The 22,150-nt window shown below is 40.3% G+C and overlaps 1 protein-coding gene across 2 annotated transcripts in view; it reads left to right on the top strand.

Annotated features, from left to right (window-relative positions):
- The first annotated feature begins 19,614 nt into the window (after window positions 1–19,614).
- TRIQK (triple QxxK/R motif containing) overlaps window positions 19,615–22,150 on the top strand; it is a 62,587-nt gene continuing 60,051 nt past the window's right edge. The window contains exon 1 of one of the 2 annotated variants that reach the window (XM_035317833.1): window positions 19,615–19,637. The gene's annotated coding sequence lies outside the window, so the exon portion shown is untranslated. Of the gene's footprint in view, window positions 19,638–19,773; window positions 19,926–22,150 lie in introns of those variants that run through there. The other variant, XM_035317832.1, reaches the window with a different exon arrangement.

Below are 22,150 nucleotides of genomic sequence, written 5' to 3'. Positions count from 1 at the left end.
AAAATACATTATAGATTGAGGGCCAGACTCTATAGCTCTAATTCATGTGAATAGTCTTGCTTGTGTGAATAGTCCCATTGGTTTCAATGGACCATTCACACCAGTTCAATGGGATTATTCACATATATAATACCCTATGGTATTTGGGATGAAAGGCGCTATATATATAAATGTAAACTATTATAAAAATATTATTAATATGCATTTTTAGTTACAGCAAAATATGCATTTACCCTGGTAGTCATTATAGCCGATAAGGTAAATCACGCTTGAGCTAAGAAACTCCTACTACACATCCAAAACACTTATTTAACTGTGCTACTAATAAGTAGGTTTTTTTGTAAAAATACAAATACACATTTATAGGAACAGAAATATGACATGTATTTATGAAAAAGCTTTTGAGAGCTTTCAGGTAAATACTATGTATGTTTTCTTATTCCATAAAGGCAATTTAATTTCTTTTTTCTTTTTAAGAATAAACAAAATACAAAGGTCCAAATTCATCTCTGCAGTAGTTCTATTGACTTCAGTCGGGTTTTACCAAAACCAGGAAGGCAATTTCACACAAAGGGTATCACAAAAAACTCTACTGCTAACTATTCAAAGGGCCAATTTACAACGTGTTGTGTGCAAGCAGTCCCTGCAAACCAGCATGGAACCCTTCAGCAGCTTCAGAGGAGCTGAATTGCACATTAGGCAATATTCACATTTCTAATGCCAAAACCTAGAAATCCATAGTTATCACAGATCCACAGAAATTCATAGATATCATTCATAGATTGTAGTAATAACAATAATTAGAGAAAAATTGACAGACAAGTTACATCTGAAGAACCTTTTCCCAGTAAAATAGTGTATTAAAAAAACTCTGTGGGGGCACATCCACAGCTACTGTGACTCTGCAGTCTTCAATTCAAAGTCAGCCAACTCCTGAAGAATAAAAAAACGGGAGAGAGAATATGTGAGTGATGTAGTTTTTGCTTCCGAAACCAATAGCTGTGCAGTGAATTAAGACATAGACTAGAAAATCAGTCACTGTCAGGGAAATGATCTGCTAATTTATTTTTTTTTTTTCTTACATTATTTTCTAATTTATTTATTTCTTACCAATTATTCAGAATACTCGGTTATGCAGTGAGTATAATGCAAATCTCAGTAATGTCCTTTTGGGTTGAGAGGCAGGACTTTCAGGTAACAAGCATGACAACCCAGTGCAATGAAACCCTACGTCTGTGCTACATGGGGCAGCTTCTCAGTCCTTCCATCTCCTCTTCCTGCTTCTTGTTCATTCTGCATGGGAGAGAAAACTGCCCAGAGATGATGAAAGTGGAGGATGAATCCTGTCTTCCCTGCAGAGAGCTGTGTGGAGCTGTGTGTCATTACTTCCATCAGTGACAGCTTGGGCTCAGCACTTCTACCAGTGTATTTCATTGGTAAAATAGTTTTTTTTTTTTTTTTTTTTTTTTTTCTGTCTCTCTGTGTTGTGTTTTGACAGATGAAGATTTACAAACACCATATAAAGAAATAAAGACAGGACACTATAGCTAGGTCTACATTACTGACTGGTGTGGCGCAAGGAAGGAAGGACTTGATTTTCTGGGAAGTTGTATAGCTCCAGTACTCTATGTCCATCTTGTGACTTCAGTGGTCATGGAATCATAGAATCATAGAACATCCCGAGTTGGCAGGGACCCACAAGGATCATTGAGTCAAACTCCTGACTCCACACAGGACCACATAAAAATCAGGCCGTATCTGAGAGCATTGTGCAAACACTTCTTGAATCCTGGCAGGCTCGGCTGGGGCTGTGACCACTGCCCTGTCCCAGTGCCCGACCACCCTCTGGGTGCAGAACCTTTCCCTAACCCCCAGCCTGACCCTCCCCTGTCCCAGCTCCATGCCGTTCCCTCGGGTCCTGTCGCTGTCCCCAGAGAGCAGAGCTCAGCGCCTGCCCCTCCGCTCCCCTCGTGAGGGAGCTGCAGGCCGCCATGAGGCCTCCCCTCAGCCTGCTCTGCTCTGGGCTGAGCAAACCAAGGGACTGACTCCAGCCGCTCCTCAGTCTTCCCCTCTAGATGCTTTGTCATTTTTGCTGCCCTCCTTTGGCAACTCTCTAACAGTTTATGTCCTTCTTATACTATGGTGCCCAAAACTGCACACAGGTGTAGGAGGTTTGGTGAGGAGGCTTGAACAAAGTACCAATCCCAAACACAAAACATCTGAGTGCAGAGGGCAAACTGGTGGAGGATTCTCCAGCCACAGTGCTAGGTGGACTGCCCAGATGCACAACGTTGATATTGCTTCCAATGAGAGGAAAACTTTTTCATGTGCAATGATATTGGCACGAGGAAAAAACAGAAGTATGCTGATTCATATCCCTTGATTTTTCTCCTTTCCTTAGCCTGCCTTTGCTTTCTCCTTCTTCAGATGAAGTTTTTCATATTATCTCTACACATTTTATTCCATCTTTCCATCCCATCTCTTCATCTCAGAAAACAAACTTAAGAAGTGTCTTATTTTAGGTTAGGCATTGGTATAGGTTGCCCAGGGAGGTGGCAGAGTCACCGTCCCTGGGGATGTTTAAGGAAAGGTTGGATGTGCTACACAATGTCATTGTTTAGTGGGTGATACTGGTGGTAGGGGGGTGGTTGGACTAGATGATCTTGGAGGTCTTTTCCAGCCTTAATAATTCTATGATTCTACAATTTTATCAAATACTCCACAGCAGAATTTAACTCTTTTTCTTCCCCTTCCCCATTTTTCAGTGTGGCCTGATGACTGACCCACTGAAAAGAAAAAAGTTGATAAGAGATGATATGAACAGAGATGACAACTTAAGAGATGTCCCTGGGTTTAGTGATTAGGAAAAAGCAGCCGAATCCCCAAGCTCCATCAGGCCATTGGAAGATATGAGACGTTAAAAATGAACTGTGCTTTGTACAGTCAGGCACAACTCAAAGTAGGGGCAGTCTTTATCCTCTCAGAAAGATCAGGCAGAACCATTCCAACTGTTTCAAAGGACACTTGAAATTCTGCTGTTTTCATTATCATCATCATCTAAAGATGTATGTGTTTATCATTTTTAGTGACTCTTTTTTCTTGTGCCTTATAGATCTGTACTTTAGTGACCTGTATTTGAAAGCAAAGTAATTTGCAGATGGTAAGGAAAAGAAAATAAACCCCACCATTTTCTAGTGACTTCTTAAGTCAAAAATTGCTTCTGTTCTGTCATATTCAATAGATGCTAGTGAACCTATCTTAAATAAAGTCTAATTTTGGGAAAACAAAACAAAACAAAACAAAAAAGTACACTTTTTTTTTTTTTTTTTTCTCTTTCTCTCTCTTTTTTTTTTTTTTTTTTTAATCTCCACAGTATCTTGTAGCAATGAGTTCCACAGTTTAGATTTTAAGTCCACTGCCTGATCCACCATGGACCTTCTGATAATAGTGACTTGAAAGTCACTCTCTTACTCCTGGCTTTTGTTTAACCCCACCTTGCTCCTTCCTCTTAGTATAAAAACAAAACGTTTGCATCTTAAAAAATGTCTGCCCTTCAGTTGCAACCCTATTTCTTTTCTTGTTTCTTACATTTTGAAAACCTAGGGTTCTCTCTGTTCAAAAACAATTTTGGATCCTCTTCATCCTGACTTCCACTCCACTAAGACTGGCAAATGGCACTTGAGACTCCCATGAGGCCATTCTGATCACTGAGGTACCGCATAAAACAAAAGCAGTGGCATTAATTTCTCTTCCAGATGTGTTTTCTCTGGGAAAATCAAATTTCCACAAAGCTGCACCCCATTATTAGTACAGCCAGCCTAGAATTCTCCTTTTCTGTGAAACCTACAGCAAACAAAAGACTGCTGCTTTGGTGCTTCTTTTACTGTTCCTTTTATCTTCCTCACATCCACCTGCCATACCTTTTTTATCCTCTGAAACTTACTGCAACATATCTTTCTGTCCTGTGTTGGTGCATCTCCTTCCACACACAACTCTGCTGTGTCACTGAGATTTCCAGAGCTGCAAACAGTGCTAACATCATGTCCTGAATGTCATGCATTTTTTGCATACTTACAGATTTTCTTCTCATATGTGGAAGTGCTCATCATTTAGCTGTTCGTTACTCCTCCATCACAGAAATGCTGTCCCTTACCCATGAACCATTTCTACTCTAGTGTGAGTGAAGAAAACAAGAGGGTGCGTAGCCCAGCAGTAGGTCTCCAGTCACTCAGCAACTCCCTTCCAGACTTCTGTGGGAAAATATCTTGGAGTATAGAAATTCTCCACAGTCTGATCCCTATTTTTGAGACAAAGGGATATCTGCCTACCTGTCTTTGTCAGTTGTAATTATGAAAGCCCTTTCTACTTGTAATGCTTTTTTTCAGTTTTCCGTGAATTTGGGAAAGATCCAAACCCAACAGGAATGATCAGCTTTGCCCCCAAAGTTGACAGTGGGGCATTTTTAACACCAGAAGAAAAAAACTATCAATACTGACACTGACTCTGCAGACATTGATATGAGTAACCTGGCTCTTCTGTACAGATATTTGTTTCAGCATACAGGGATTCTGAAACCAGAAATATGCAAATTTTAAGCTGATTCTTCCCCTTTAAGGAGCCATCGTAATTGAGTCATGAAAACTTTTTAATCTCTGCAAAATGTGCTTGTAAGTAGAGTAATACCATAAACATAGATGAATGCTCATTCATGCTGGACCTTTAGTAATAGACTTGCAAGTCACTGTCAGATGATTTGTTTCCATAAAATGCCTCATTTTTCTTACATAATTTAGGCAGCTCAATGCCTGAACGTTATCTTGACCTAAAAGAAAAAAAAAAAATCTCCATATACAGAGTTTTGTCTTGTTCTGGCAAAACTCCCCTATGAAAGAACTGATGTGCTTCAAACACCCCACTAATGGTACAGTAAATTACATTTTCTCATTTGGAACATTGTAATAGATTTCTCTACAGAGTGATTTATCATGCAACAATTAGGAACCCCAGGGAATTAGATGACCATTTTAAATTTTATCAGCTTGTTTCAATAAACTGTTAATGTGACCCTAATGTTTGGGAAGCACTTTAATATAATCAGATTTCAGTTGTTCAATCTACTGACATTAATGGCTACCTCATTAATCATAGGATTCTCACTGAGACCTCAGAGGCTGTGCTAAGTTCAGTGGACCAGTTCTTACAATAATAAAAACAACAGGCAATTTTCAACAGGGAAAAATTCTCACTTTAACTTCAAAATGTTGGTTTTGTTATCCTCCAGTAGTTGACAAGGTCATTTAATAATCCCTCAAAGCCTGGAAATACAACATTTTTGTGTAGTTCAGCCTTGTTCTTAAATTGGTCAATTAAAAATGATATAGTCAGAAGAACTGCAATCCTTTCCTTTAAACAAACAGTGGCAGCCTAAGATGTAAAATATGGGAGGAAGACTGCATAACAATTTATGTAGGAATTTTAGCTGTGGTTCAGGATATCTGCCCCATGTATCCAGGGACAGTGATGCTTCCTTCCTGAAAGCACTGTCATATTCCTTGGTGATGGGTCCAACCTTGATGAATGCACCACTAATTACTAATAAAGATTACTAATCCATAAGGCATTACAAGAACGCTGCGGTGATTTCCCTTTCATTGCCAAATTTATTGTTCCATTCTTTCAAAATACCTTGTTTTCCTGATCAAAGTTTTGGTGGTTTAATGGGAGACAATATAAAATAATACCAATGGGTTTGTAGCCCTATTCTTTGATAAATCAGTGGCATTTCTGCTATCACATGCTTTTATAAAGAGTGAAGAGATGAGGCATTAGAGTCTCAAGGTCTAGGGAAATCTTTATGACCTTGTATGTCCCTATCAAATATGTGTTAGCAAACGTGGTCATATTTTACTACAAAGGTTTAAGAGGTCTAGGTATGATTTTAAGAAGGTTCAGTCCTTTGCATGGGCAGATAAACAAACAACTGCTTGAATATTTCTTTTCTTTTGTTCAGAAGAAAGGTCTGGAAAGGGGATGTGAGAAGATGTTGAAACAATTTATGAGAAATTAAAACACCAGCAACAATTACTGGTATCATAAAATATTGTGAACAGAGGCTCAGCCTGCTGAAGATCTGCTTGTCAGGCTTTGATGGACAGCAGAATGGTAGAAACTTCCACTGCCTCCAACTGGAAGCACTTTCCCTAATAAAAGTCTTCTGGAAATGAAGAAACTTTGTCCTTCATTTGTCATAGATATAATATACAGTGTGATAATGCCAAACAGCAGTAAACAGTGAAATAGTTAACTTTAAGAGATTATTTTAATAGATGTTGGTTTCTTTATTGATAATGCAATCTAAGCTACGTATATATAATTGATAAGTTATTCACCTGGCAGTCAATACAGTTAATGTGTACTTAGTTTATTTGCTGAGTTAATCTGTCTAAAACAGGAAAATAGTAGCAAGCCAAAGAGGATATGTACAATATTGACATATTTATCCAATAGGTTGTGGGGGCTTCAATAAAATCAGATTTACTAAGTTAGAGAGTCGGGTTTTCAAGATATTAGCAAGGAGCACACATTTTGATTCGTACTTTGTTTACTAATGCAGATAAGAAATACAACTAAAGCAAGTCTGTTTTTCTAAAACATGTGTAAAAAAAAAAAAAAAGACTTTGATCTTATCAGACAAATGTCTTCAGAAAAAGAAATGCTAGCAGTATTTTGTGTAGACTGGAAAGAATCAACAAAACTACACCGCAGAAGTGATTGCTTATATAGCATTTGGGAAAGGGATGTAGCACTCACAGACATGTTTTCAAGTTAAGTGAAAAAAAAGCATCAGTAAATACCCTTGGACCACTCAGTCTATGTCCTGGCAATCACAAGCACCACACCAGGCACTCTCCTTCAAGTAATTCATAACATCTGTCTTAAAAGTCATTGGATTGTTTATTGATATATTTATTTATTTTCTACAAATACTTCTACTGAAAATCTACTCCAGTCCTTCTGCTCTCAAATGGTAAGAAATATTCATAATAATCAGATAAAATTTGTTCTTGGTTTTGTTATTCTATTACTCTTTTATAAAATATTACCATACTCTTTTTGATATTTGACCAATATTATCATCTAGCTGGTACTAGTTCCTACCAGGCACTCCAAATCCAGTGGCATGTATTCCAACAAAATGATGTTAATTCACTTCCATAGGAAACATTTCACTTCCAGCTGAGCATCCAAAGGTTTTCAGTGTCTGTTCCAGATTCATCTAATTCTTCTGGAATACAGGTGATAAGTCTTGCAGCAGTGGGCTCATCAGGAGAGACCAAAATGTCAGAATTATGACAAAGGCATCGTGGAGTGGTGGATTTATCATTAGCATGGAAAAGAGGATTCTGATATTAAAAGGCGGAGAAATGTTCAGAACTAGCCAGATGTACATACAGGTGGGATATAGCAGCGATTGTATGAGGATGGCAATTAGAAAAAATAAATGGACAAGTTAAGCTATTGTATGACAAGTTTTCAAAAGCTTATCTTCTACATATAGACTTCTTAGCTATCTAAAAAAATAACCCTATGTAAAAAAATAAACTGGTATAATTTTAAAGGAAGAATTTGAGGCTGTTAGAATTAGCAAAAGGGCAGAAGTAGTGCAGTGACAGCTATCACTCGAAGCTAACTAAAAGTCCACAGAAAAGCATGAAAGGTTCTGCAACAAATGACCTCTCTATAATATGCAAGTGCAGGAACAAAAGAGTTTCATGGAGGTGACTGAGGTGGGAAAAAAGAACTAGCAGAGCATGTAGCACAACTGGAGGCAGAGGAGATCAGAACAAAGATACAGGAAAATGCACAGCACTACGGGATTTGGGGTGACTGAGATATTTTAATTTTGACTAAAATCCTTTGAAAAAGAAAAATCAAGCCATAATCTGTTAGTGATTATATGTGTGGCCTTGGCTGACGGTCCTCGGCAGGAGTTACCTGATATATGGTTTTAGTGTGAAAAGTGACATTTTTAGTACGTGTTATCGGCAGTGATCCATCACGGCGTAATATGCAAGATTATCCACTGGAACCCAGGCTTTTTGCTTCAGGTGGTTTTATTTATAGTGTGTGCAGGTGCAGCTGAGGCAGTGAATCTAGGCTAGCATACAGAGAGAGGAGCAAACGAAGCACCTTCCTTCTGGAGTGTGCGCAGGGACAGAGGGGAGCTGCCGGTTGAGCAGCTCATGTTGAAAGCTGTTGTGGGCTTTAAGGAGCCTCTTAACTCCCAGGCACAGTCTGGCTGTTTGCTCTGGTTTTGGGGAGGGAAGGAGAATAATAAGGGACAAGGTTTCAAGGGAGGATGGTTTTGGACAGCATTTATTTTGCTCTTTCTGATCACTGTTTGGAAGGGATGGCTTTTAACTCTTAATTGTGTACTTTGCTTTTATCAGAGCACAGATCCGTCCTGTCCTTTCTCACTCACCCCTTTCCTCCTGCAGTCCTCGCTTTACTGCTTTCTTCCTTCTTGCTTTCCTTTCATCTTCCATCCAGACAGTAAACAGTCTGGAGCTGTATCCAGAGAGCAGAAAAGCCTCTGGTCCCCTCCCCACCCAATAAGAATCCCAATAAAATTTTAAAGTGGCATCCAGACCTTCGCTGCGTGGTAGAAGGTCTGTCTCTGCTGTAGAAGAAAGTGGCACAACATGATTAGTCAAGAAGGAAGACTTTCCTCGAGCAATATTCCATGCTAGAGGGAAAAGTCCTGTGCTAGCAGGAATGATTTTGTAGAGAAAAAAAAAAGAAAAACAGCAATAGGAATGGAAAAAAAAAAAAAAAAAAAAAGGCAAGAGGTGGAGCCTGTGCAGTGATAAAGATGCTAAGGACAAAGGGCCTTGTTGTAGCTTGGTGCACCAGGTATTTATGTCAGCAATTCTCATTAGGTTTAATGTGAATAACAGTCACAAATCCCCTGTGGGCTGAGAAGAGAACAGATTCCGTAATGTTTCCACGAGGGATACTTTGAAACCTTCATAAAACATTCATATTTGATAGAAAGGAAAAGCTACTTTAATAAAACATGTGCCACTACTATACAATACAGCCATTGGTATTTTATCTATTTGGGTGTCACGTATAACGTACTTGCACACATGCATTGCCAGTATATATCATAAGGCCAAGATCACTTTGCTTCCTATTAGTGGTTTCTTTATTAACAGGTCATTTTACTGTAACCTCAAATTGGAGTATTTTAACTAAGCAAGCCAGGACGAATCCAAGTTTTCTTTTTTCTTTCTTTAAGATCCTCCTTCTGAATGTTGCTTGAAAGGCAGACATCTGCACCAGAAAACTGATGAGTTTGAAGCGACTTATTCAGGGTTCATTTTCCTGTATTAACAGAAGGTTGTAAGAAAGCTGGGGTCCATTGTGCTGGGCACTGAGTAAAAGGAGCCAGCATCCAGAGGCACAGCCTATTGAAGAAAAAGGGGCATCATTAGACACTAAGGCATTTCACCTGTCTGCTTCAGGAGGCCAAAAGTCCTGCAGGCTCTGTGCCTTACGTGCCATCCCTATGGGGAAGCCTTGAATACACCATGGCATGCAAAACGGAGCGAGATGCCTACAGTAAGGCAGCCGAATCCCAACTTCAAAATGTCTGCTGCTTCCAGAATACAACCAGGGGCATTTTGCTCATGACAACACACCCTGAATATACTTTTGCTACAGAATGCCACAGCACATTCATAAAACAAGGCACATGGCTACTGAAAATGCTCAGGGTTGCACATGCACAGGTACCGAAATAGATGCAAACAATTCAGAGGAGAGCAAGAAAAGCAAGGTCTGCTCCCTAAAAGCCTTACTACGTACTGGTGCAATTATCTTCACATAGTAAGAAAATTCCAAGACAAAGTAATGACTATCTATACTTGATGAAATATTACATATCTTAGATTATTTTTGATTCATGTTTATACATTTTAGGGGGAAAAATGATACAAGTTGTCCAATGTTCAGTTCAGCTGTTTATATGTGTGATCCCCAGTGTTTTATATATATATTTTAATGGTTGCTGGCATTTCAACCATTGCGACACTAAGAGCAGTGCACACTTAAAGCTCACATATCATGAGCAAAATCTGCCACACTTCTTGAGGAAATGTTAAAATGTTCAACATTCGTGTTCTCAACAAGTAAATAACACATTATAGGGCTACATTATGACCAGATTATATCTATTAGTTACTGCTGTGCACCATGTAAATCTCCAGATTCCCTTGGGAAATGAGAAAATCATTTCAGACTTCAATAACTAACAATCAGTTATTGCTCTGGGCAATAATAAAGCTGAATGCAATTACCTAAAGTGAAGTTAGCAGTGTAACAAATGAAATACAGATTTCTTTCTCTCCTAAAATAAATGTAGCATCTCCTCATCACACACTACTGCATGGTATAATAGGGTCTTCTAAGCAGCGCATTGTCTGAACAGCCTATTTGAGATTTGAAATATATGTGATTAAAACTTATAAAAGTTACTTTTTATGACATCACTTGCATGATTAGTGCTGGAAAAAGACTAACGGCTATGAAACTGCAAAAGTAAAGCACTCATTCTAGGAAAATAGATTTCAAAACGAGATTCTCTGCTCCCAGTAGTGCTTCTCTTCACACAGTAAAGACAATTTACCCCAAAAGGGAAAATTTCTGTTCATGAAATGCCTTTGATCAAATTTTTTTCAAAATGGGTTAGAGTTGTAACTGCAGCATTTCAGTCTTCAAACTTATCCTTCCTCCTGTCACATTAATTTATTATTTATTCTGCTAACATGAAAATGTACAGTCTGTTAAGGAGGTGAAAATATTTTATTTTAAGCTGATTTAGGGAATGAAGTGCTTGAGAACTGAAGTCCCTAGAAGGCAGAACTTTTCTTGACTTAGAACTGGATTGTATAAAATCAAGCATATACATAAATGTTTGCAGAATGAGGACTTTTGCTTATAACTCTGGAATAAATAATATTTTCAGTAAGAATGAAAAGACTAGATGCTGGATAAAAAATAAAAAAACAACACAAAATGTTTATAACTAAGAATAATGTTTTTCAGCTATGATACCTTTTGCCTTGTTATGTAGAGTAAGTATTAATTCTCCATGCTGAATTATTGCTAATTAATTATTTGCATGTACTTCCTCTTTGTTACTACAGAATTCAATTATCCTGAAACAGATTTCCCAGTAGAAAGTTAATCCTAATTTCTGATGTTTTATGAAACCAATTTTTATTTATAAATACAGGTTGGGCTTGAACCAAGAATGTGCCAGAAAAAATAGTTATTTCCAGTTTCTCAAGACATGTTTTACACGTAACATTGAAGAAAGAGCTTCTTGCCTTGTTATTGGGCAGTTTTTTGTACCTTATCCTAAAGAGATGTTGACATTTTTAACAGCTCCTTGGAAGCTAATGATCCCCCTTTCAAACTGTGTCCACTACTTTGTTGTTACTGTGTAGCTCATTAGTGTTACAAGAAGCTCATTTTCAGAAATTTTCCGGCAAAGAGTTGTATGTTTACACGGTGCATATTTCAACATATTAGTATTAGCAGTATTAGTAATAATGTATTTACAAAATGTGACACAGCAATTGCATTCAGATCTGTGTGCCCTTCATTTTGGGTAAGTGTTCTCCCCGAATAAAGTATTGAGTCAGTGAATGCTCTAAACATGACAATGAAAATGTGATTCATTTTGGCTGTACTAACCAAGAGAATATCCTTTCCAGGTGATTTTAGCTTCTATTATGATATAAATTTCATTAAAAAAAATAGAATCCACGCAGCCATTAAGGCAGGGCAGCATCAAGAAGAGACACAACATGCAGTAGCTGAGATAAAACATTACAGTGCCAAGGTGCATCATTTCAGTTCAGTATTTCCTCAGTTAAATAGAACAGTGCATTGGCAATTATTTGTAAGGCTTGAGGAGTCCCAGATTGCTGTCTTTCCCCTTTTATTCCCCTCCTGTAAAACAAGAATGAGGATGCTCTCCATGAATGCTGTCCACCATTAAGAGCTTGAGATTTAGGGGCAGGCATCCAAAATCTGGTTGTGATGACATTTAGATAGAGATTTCATTGAGGAGAATGAACCTCACAAAGCCTTATCGCATTCAAGGGGAATTAAGGAACTAATTATCTTATGTATTTGGACTCATGGCTAGCCAGGAAGTACGAGTTATGTCTGTACTTAAGTGGTTTGAAGTGCTGACAGAGAAAGCGACCACATTAGCCTTGAATTTACTAGGTAAAAAATCCCATCTGTTTTTTTCTAGCAGGTGCAGGTGACGTCAGGATCTTTCTAGGAAGGATTCTTCTGCCTCGTGTCAATCACTTGCCATTTCAAAAGAGAAAAGGTGTGTGGGGATGCAGCCTTGTCAGATGCTTGGCACCACCACCTTCCCTCCAGACAGCAAAGAAGGACCAGCAGCAAACATGGCCCCAAGAGCAGCCTGGAGGATGCTCCTGCCCCTTGGAAGCCCCTAGCCACGAGGCTACTAGCCACTCAGGCTGTCCAGCTAAAATACCCTCTTTCTAAGGTTTGTTGCTAAGCTAAGGAGGCATTCCACTTGTGTTTGTGGGAAGAGATGGTAAAGCGTGACTTTCCTTTTGGAGCACACATTAATGACACAAAGAAAATAAGTGGTGACCCAAGAAAGTAGTTATTACACAAGATAGATAGACTTAGACTGAAGTTTTGCAGGGAGTGATAGCATGCTTTAAGAGTTTTGCCAATGCTCCAGCTAGAATAATAATGGAATAAATTAATGTTGATTGAAAATGAGAAGGTCAAAAAGGTTGGTAGGTAGTAAATAACGTTGAGGATGGAGTTAATATACAGACTGATAAGAATCTGTTGCTAATCTAGGGAAATTAAACATTTCTTTTTATTGAAGTCAAAAAAAAATAATTACAACTGATACCTGCAAAAGTGGTTTTATCCTGAAAAACAATTTTTGAAACTATTATGGCCACTAATTCCAAACAATTCAATGCACTTTGCCAAAACAAAGCCTTGACAAAGCACATAACTCAGTTGTTGGATACAAAATCATGTAATCGAGTAATAGTCAGGGTTAAATGACATGCCTTAATTCTGAATTTGTTGATGGTGGGACCATTTTGGAGCAATTCACACACTTCTATCATGCATATTTTAAGAAAGAACTTTGCAAAATCTCTTAGACTGCAGCAGACAGCTCTAAAAATATATGAAAAAGAAAGAAATTCCTTAAAGTAAGAAATCTCTACTAAGTGCTGTTGTACAGGTATCTATGATGAATTATACTTTCTCTGAAACTCATGTGATCTGTCACAATGAGTGGCGGAGACAGAGACAGGGCTACAGCATGTGTTCGTGGACATCCAGGAGACAGGCCCAAATGCAGGTGTACCCCAAAATGTCTGATCTAGGTCCTAAGTGGCATCCAATTACCCAACGTTTCTTTAATGTGAACAACTGTTTGCAGTTAGACAAAGGACCCACTTTAACATCCTGTCTCTAGTGGGGACTGTTACCAAATTCTTAGGAATGGAGTGTAATAGGGCAAGTACAGAGCAGTCTTTTTTCCCAGCAAATGTCCTCAGCTTTTGTCAGTTTGCAGTTTAGGGACCTTCTGACTCACAGGTTGTAGCTATATTTTTTATGTCTTAATAGCCTTTGATAGATTCCTCTTTCCTGACTGTTTTATGAGCACGAACCAAAGGAAGCTTTGGCAATGAATCCCACTATTTAATTGTGTTCTGTTCAGAAGTGAAGGTCTTTCTATTTGTTTTAAACCTGCTGCCTGATTATTTTATTTGGCGCCCTCTCATTTTTGATTTTTGGGAAACAGCAAATAATTGCTCCTTATTTATGCTCTCTCTGCAAGTAATGACTTTGTGTGCCTCTCTCATGTTTTCTATTTTCCAGGATGCAGGGTTTTATTTAACCTATTTAATCTTCTCTTGTACAGTAGCCAAATCTGATCATCCCTGTTAACCCACCTCTGTAATGTTTGCTGGTTCTACATGTTTTTCCTGAGACAGGGTAATGAGACACAGTACTGAAGACGCAAACACTCTGTCGTTACGTACTGTGGCATAATGATGACTTCTGTTTTGCTCTCTGTTCCTTTCTAAGCAAATCTGGCTCAGTCTGTTTTGGTATTTTGACCTCTGCCAAGTACCAAACTGATATTTTCAGAGAACTGTTTACAGTGACTCTAGGATTTCTCTCTTGGCTGGTAATAGCTCACTAAGGCAATGCGTCTAACAGTACAGTGAGCCCTGCCAGAGGCTGATCCCGGGCACTTGCATTTCATCACCTCTGTTACTAAATAGTTACAACAGCCCCCAGTGCAGTATTGGCCTATGCCAGCTAGTTCTCTGCCAAACTATTGCCAAGCATGGTTCAGGTTTCTTGAAGCACAAGTCATCATCTGCCAGGAATGGTCACTAACAGGTAGTCTGAATGGAGCCACGCTACTTGAGAAGGTTCAAAGAACTAAAATATAATGGGCATGTGCCATGACTGCAGTGTCAAAAAACAGTCCTGGGTAAACGTAATGTATAAGTACCGACATAGTGTTACCTTCATCAGTTGTATGTGTAGTTATTTTTTTTTTCCCATGGTGTATTTGCATTTCCACTTGCTGGATTTTACCAGCCGTTTTAAAATAAAATCCCTGAATATCATGGGAGGCTTCTGCTAATCTTTGAAGCTGCTTTTGATGGCTTTGAATTCTTTTGTATCATCAGAAAAAAAAAAAAAATAATAATAAAAAAAATGTTGCTTTAATATTGAGTCATCTAGGACTGTATGGAACAGCATGGATCCCGGAGAAGTTGTTATGAATATGTCAATCTCTCATTGGTATGAAAACAGAGGTGTTATTTCTATATTTTTTTGTTGTTAGTTTTTTGTTTGTTTTGTTTTATTTGAGAAGTATCCTCCCTTTTATGCCATAGAAACTTAGCTGTTCTGACTTTCCAGTTACAATATTTTGATCAGCCACCTCTATCCACATTTTTAGTTGAGTCTTTCAAAGAACTCTAATAGATGCAGAAGGCATGACCTCAGCTACAAAAATTATGGGGTATCTTCTTCTGTGTGTGACACCCATCCAGTTCCATTTGCTATTGTACTTGCAACCATTTTCCCTGGTAAAGAATTCAGATGTGCTAGTCTATAGTTTCCCAGCTCTTCTCAGCTGGTCTTTGTGCCTCAGTTCCCCATCTGTAAAACTGTGCTGCCACTAGCGTGCGATCTTATAGGTCTAAAATGAAGATTAATTAATTTCTGTTTCCGAATCACTCAAATATGAGTGATATGAATAACTATAAGGCAAATAAACTATTCAGAAAAGAGTTTGTCTCCTAAGTAGTAACTAAAAAAAGGGAGGCCAAACAATGTACAACAATAAATAAAATACTGAACCACTCATTAATTGTAGTGTCCTAAGTAGAGACATAGAGTATAAAGCTGAAAGGGATGATTATCACCCCCAAGTTTGTTCTTTAGCTTCTCCGAAGTTAGGAAACATCCTCACAGAAAAAGATTTCTTCTTTGAGGAGTGGTGGTGGTGAGGAGGCTATTCAGTAAAACGACAAAGAATTCAGTATCACGTTTAGAAAAAGTGTATGTGTTATTTCTATTCTCACTTCGTCTAGTTTAAACTTCCAGCTGTGCACACACAAAAGTATTGTACTGGGAGAGGGGGGTGGTTAAAGCGTTCAAACTCCATTGATAAAGAATAGATGATCTCTACAATATAGAAAATCTGTTAATACAGCAGAATATAAAAAGTTTATTTTCATTCTAGTTTCCCAAACAAATCGTAGCTTACCTCTGTCTTGCAATAGAGCCTGTTCAAAGACCCTTGAAGTTTCCAACTGACTCAACAGGCTTTGGATCTGGCCCTGAAGTAGTAAAACCTTTGCTGAATGTTTACAGATAACCACTTAGTCAGTGCTGGCTTAAGAAAAGAAAAAGGAAATAAATTAAATGCATCTACCAGTGACATAAGCCTCATGAAGAATTAACTAGGATAAGCACTTATTCTAGTTGGTGCACTGTCGATCTGAACAATGCAGACAAAAATAATAATTAAAACATAGCTTCATGCTGAGATGAAACTTTCAAGAGTCTCTACTGTGTTAAGCTTATGATTTTTCTGTTTTTCTATTTACAAGCATAATTATGTCCCAGAGGCAACAGGAGCTAGTGCTTGTCAGTCCCCATTTCCCCCTCCGATAGGAGATTAATTTCTTTACACAGAAATCCAAAACTTGATGCCAGAGCAATAATAATAATGTAAACAAGTCTTTTATTCTTTTAATCTGGAATGCATAATTTAATGGCATGGCTGTATAAATAATGAAAATACCACATCTACTTTAGACAATTAAGGGTAAACTGAAGGTAACATTTAATGTAGTATTGATTGACTGGATCAACAAAATGACGGCAGACATCTGTATGGATGATAGCAGTTAGGAAAATGCTACCAAGTATATCAATACAGATTAAGCAGGGGAGGGATGGAGTAGACTTGATGGCTCAGAGGATTGGTAATGGAATATGGAGCCTTTCACCTCCAGCACACTGATTCAAGCCGGCCTAGGTCAATCTGTGACTGAAAGTCATTACCATCAGATGGCTCTTCAGTGAAATGAGTTTGTCCTAATGGCAGGCTGTCTGTGTCACAAAATGCACCATCTATCATGACTGACACTGCGTTGAGATTTCCAGCTGGAAGGCTGGAACGAGAGAGGATGGACTCCGCAGTCCCTTCACCTGAGGAGCAGGGATAAGGACAGTTTTCGGGGCTTGCTCTGCTATGGGCTATGTTGCAGAGGTTTTAGGAATGTATAATTTTAGGAACCATGGTGCTAAATACTAACTAAGCAAAGAGCACAAGGAAGGTACCTGTGCTAAAGAGATTGCAACTGAAATATAAGACAAGACACGAACAAGCAGACAGAAATGGTAAATATGGGATAATTAATTAGGCAGTACCAGTTAGTGTGATAGGAGCAGCTCAGCACACCAACAGCATCAAGCTGCAGTATATTTTCTGCCGTAGTTGTGGTTTTTGATGGCTGTGAGAGTACTGTTGTTACACGGGAGGAAGCACAACAGGATTTGATAAACAAAATGAATAAAAGCGCAGTGGAATCCAGTCTCCTGGGTTAGTCAGTTGTGAGAAGCAAGATATTAAAGCTAAGTGAGGAACAAGACAGGATGACAATAAAGGCCTTCAGAATGAAGGCAAAGTGCTTACAGAGACCACGTACAGATGGGAACACTGGAGAGATGCAAGGGGTGGAGTGACATGGACAAAGGAATGAGATAAGGGGATTATTTCTTTCAGCAGCAATTCTGCTTGGATATGAGCAGAGCAAGACTGTATCTGTCAAAGCTGCCCAAAATGACATTGTTGTGAAGTGACAGGAGCATAAAAAGAGTTTTAGGTATGTGGTTGGATGGGCAATACTGTACCTTTTACGAGTTCTGGAGAAAGGTATTACCTGAAGGATTTAACATTAGCCTGAATATTAGCACCAATTAAATTGTTTTGTTGGCAAAATGGCCAAAGTCCCGAATGAGAGATGGGACATAACTTTTATTGATAATGATCACAAAATGAATGGACCAAAAAGAATTAATAGCATGCTTTTACATCTTTGAGCTTGACCTGGTGACTAGACATGAGGAGATAACAGGTCAGACAGTAGACAAAGTTCTTGCATTTTGGGGAGTTCATATTCTGTGTGCTAGTCTACTTTGTGCTGTCAGCTTGGAACAACGATGTTGAGCACTGTTTTTCAGCCTTTGATCTACTGAGCCCTGGAAGCTCATGGAGTGCTTCTAGGAGCTCTACAAAAGATAAAAAGGAAAAGCAAGCCTATGCTAACAACTTAATTTAACTTAATTCAGCTTCTATTCAAAATTTTTTCACAAGTCATAAAGTTGAAAACTACTGCATAGAAAGAGAACAAAAAGGAACAGATTTTTGTTAAATTGTCAGAGTAACCTGAAGGAAAAGACAGTCACTGAAAACAACAGCCCATACATTTTCTTTGAAAATCCGTGAGATAAAATAAAAGCATGTAACTTTAAGAAAGAGGTTTGGATTTTTAAAGTCATTTGCTGAAGGGATATGGCAACAAATTGATGGGTGTGGTAACATCAATAAAAGGTACCACTTATTCCTCCCTGACTGATATGCATTTCAGTTGTAGCTACATATTCAGTAATTCTATTTCTTGTGTTTTTATGCCTGTAAGAGACAGATTACATATATTCAGAAACATATTCAGGACAGTGAAATTAAAAATGGCGAAAGTTTTTCTGTGGTTGTTGAGATCCTTTTCATGAAGTTGTAATCCCTTATGCCTCTTTAAGGATTCTGTATCAAGGCTGCTGGTCATACACAGGTGTATTGTTTAGGAGAATAACTTCATAGTGAAATGAAAACCATATACAGGTGAAATTATGTGAAACTGAACTAGCACTGAATGCATTTTGCTATGAGGTCTCACAAGGACAAACTCCTCAGCAGTTGTTCAGATAATACAAAACCACATAACTAGTTATGCTGATTCCGGCATTCCTTCATGTTTATTTACTTTTTGGTTGTGATTACCTAGTCAAAAACCATGTGTAACAGTCGTTTGAGTATGATCGCCGTTTTGTACACGCTACTATATTCAAATATTTGTGAGTATAATCATTAATTGGGTTTAACTGAATCATATTAAAACAATCATGGAATCAAAATATTTAAATATTTTACATGTATGTGGTTCTTGCTAAGAGCATAAAGAAATACAGTATCATTGCAAATTCTGAACACAGAAGTTAGAAAGATCAGAGATTGTGCCCACAGCGGGTGCAACACACTCTGTCCCACATGGGGCAGGTACCCTAAGAAGAAAACACAACGTGGCCAGTGAGCTGCCCTGTTCCAAGAGCTACATAGTGTTAGCATGAGGATTCTTGGCAGAAAAGGTACAAAAACGCCTTGTGTCTCATCAGCTGAAGTCAGGGTTGGCTGTATTTCTAAGAAAGCTGTTTTGTTTCAGCCATCCATTAAGCTTGCTACAGAACTGACTGGAGAAAATCCTGCGGTTTGGTACGCGTGCCAGACAGAAACTCTGATGAATCAACTTTTCTTCAGGCTGGTTCTCCACTCTGTATTCATGTCATCTAGAGAGACGGGAAAAGTTCATCTGGGTAGGGCTTTCACTTCCTAAATTGCAGAGGTAAACAAATGCAAATATTTCGTTTTGTGTATCTTTACTTCCAGGGGAGTGTTACCCTCGAAAATCAAGTGCCATTTTGCAGGAAGCGAGGCATACTTGCCATACTAATCAGCGAGCCGCTCGAAGGCACGGGCTGATTGCTCACACCCAAGTAAATGAATTATGTGTTGCCAGGGGCATCGTCTCGGGGTGGTGAAAGGTTACCTGGCAGGGAATGCAACTTGCCATATGTGTGCTTTTAGGGTCTTAAATGTACGTCCCTATTGGGGCGGGCGGGACTGTGATGCGTGTGGCCAACATGCTTCGGATTCCGCCTGCTTGGCAGAATCACAGGTGGGTAGCAGGACTGAACAGGGGATGTCAGAGCAGGTCACACTGCCCGGCCGACCTCCCAGCACCCTTTACAGGGCGGCCTGCAGGTGCCGAGCGCTGGGCCCGACCCTCCCCCGGCCCCACGTAGGCCGCTGCCCGGCGCTGCGGGCGGGCTGGAGCGGGAGGCGGAGCGGCGGGGGCGCCGGGGCGGGGGGCGGCGGCGAGGCCCGGCGGCACAGGACGCCGCCCCGCCGCCGGAGGAGGGAGCAGGCAGCAGGCAGGAGGCGGAGCTCCGCCGCTCGGCCCCAGGTACCGCGCCGCGTCCCGGGGTGGGCGGCGGGCCGCGGGGCTACGCTCGGCCGCCGCCGCCGCTAGGCCCGCGGTTGCCATGGCAATCGCTCCCCCCCTCTCCCCCGCCCCCCGCCTCGGGGCGCCGGGGGCGCCATTGGCCTGCGGGCAGGGCGCGCCCGCGCCGGCAGCGCTTTCGGCCGGCCCCGCTGCCCGCCGCGGGCCCCCCCCCGCCATTGGCCGGGAGGAAGCGCTCGCCTCCGCGATTGGCCAGCGCGGCGCCCGGGTGCCGCCCACGGGACGTGGGCTGAGGGGGGCGGGGGAGGGGCAGCGGCTGTGGCCGCCGCGGCCATTTTGGGTGTGGGCAGAAAGAGCCTCCCTCTCCCCACCTCCTTCTGAGGGGAGCCGTGCCACCTCCTGCTGCCCTGAGGCGCGCCTTGGCAGCCCCCTTGCTTCCCCTGTGCCCACAGGCAGCCGGCGCCAGGCTGGGTTGCCGGCCAAGGCTGCTTTTTTGGGAAACGCATCCCCTTCTGGGGGGCTGTGCAATGAGGGAGGGGTGTGAGGTGTGCACTGGCTCGGCCAAGGGGCTGCTGAGGGTGGTGGGGCTCACAAGAGGCCTGTGATGGGTCTGTGAGAGGCCACCACTGGCTGCGTGATGCTCCCTCAAGAGCACCACGTTCCCTGTGGCACCCACTGAGGCAGCTTGGTTGGGTCTGCATGTAAAACCCTGTCCCCATGTATAACCCTGTCTACATGTAAAACCCTGTCCCATGTGAAAACCTGCCTGTGGGGTTTCCAGGTGGCTGGGAGCGGGACAAATAGCCACCGTGAGTTCAGGCTGGTCCCTTACAGGCCGTGAGCTGGCGCCGTGGTAGATGAAGCTGTACGTGGTTAGCAGGCTGCATCGGCTGCCTCTCCACGGGCACTAAATGAGATACAACCCGGATTTGTTGAGCTTGCAGTATTTACCTTGTGGGTGTTTACCTCTTGAGACGCTGGGCTCTCTTGTGTTTTCTGTGGTGTGCATTGGTTCAGAAGATCTTGGACAGAAATACAGGAACCCAACATTTCTAAATGCAAAGTCAGTAGGGTTTTTTACCAGCATTTTCATATGGCTCTAAAATTGCTGCATGTTTCAACAGCCTACGTAGTTATGATGATATAGTGCCAGAAAACCCCAAGAGTGCTTATGGTGTAACTGGGCTGTAGGTATGGCACACATTCACAGACGCTAGTTCAATGACATCCTAAGGGGCTCAAGTTCTTTGCTGTTAGGGATCTGGCTCACTCCTAAAATAGAGAGCTATTTACTGATCAGGATGCAAGGATACCTATTAATAAAGGCTGGTTCTTTCAGCCTTAGTTACTGATAAGTGACTTCCATAGTGGGAAACTGTAAAAGGAAGGCAGATCTACAGTTACGGCAAAATTTGAATTATTCCTTAAGTATTGCTATTTGGCATGTTTTGCTTTGCTGAGTCACTTCACCTCTTGGTACAAAATGGGCTAGGGACAAACTTGGTTGTTCAGAAAATAGCTTGTCTGTTCACAAAGGAAAAACTTGGCAGGTGCTTTTGTTGGCATGATTATCTTTGATTGTGAATTAGTAGAACTTATCCCTCTAGGACTTGTTTTGTGTCTTTATGGAAACCCAGAAGATGTAAGCGTACTTCAGGTCAGTACTCTGAGCATAAAGAAAACAATGAAGGGTTGACTTTGAAATCAATTAATCACATCAGTGCAAAGAGTTGACAGTTGTTCACTTTTTTTTTCTGTTTTCTGTGTCTTACTTCAACATATAAATCCTTTTTATAATTTATTTTATAACTCTGTATTCATTATCTGCTAACTCAATCTGTTTTAGTAGGGGCATTGACTAGTTGACCTCAAAAACTCTGTTCCAACATCAAGGTTTCTGTTATTCTGTTTATTAATTTAATAAAGAAGAATTTGCAGTGATATTTTACAGTGATTTCTTAGTCTAAAAATTTGTAATATTTTTTCTATAGAAAAAAATAATTTATTTCAACACATATGGGGGCTTTAAATACCTAGGTATTTAAATACCTAGGTATTTAAACCTAGGTTTATAGACGTTGGAAGATTCCATATGCACTTCTACCTGTTCCCTGAGTTCTTCATAGCTCTTGCCATTACACTGAAGCTTTTTTAAGAAAAGGAAGCCAATTTGTGTGAGTTTTATAGCAGGTATGGGAAGATTCTCTAACCCACTATTGATCACAAAC

This window comes from Oxyura jamaicensis, chromosome 2, assembly GCF_011077185.1.
Source record: "Oxyura jamaicensis isolate SHBP4307 breed ruddy duck chromosome 2, BPBGC_Ojam_1.0, whole genome shotgun sequence".
Classification (NCBI taxonomy): Eukaryota; Metazoa; Chordata; class Aves; order Anseriformes; family Anatidae; genus Oxyura; species Oxyura jamaicensis.
Note: the sequence above shows the minus strand (reverse complement) of the source record. Positions and strands in the feature narration are given on the sequence as shown.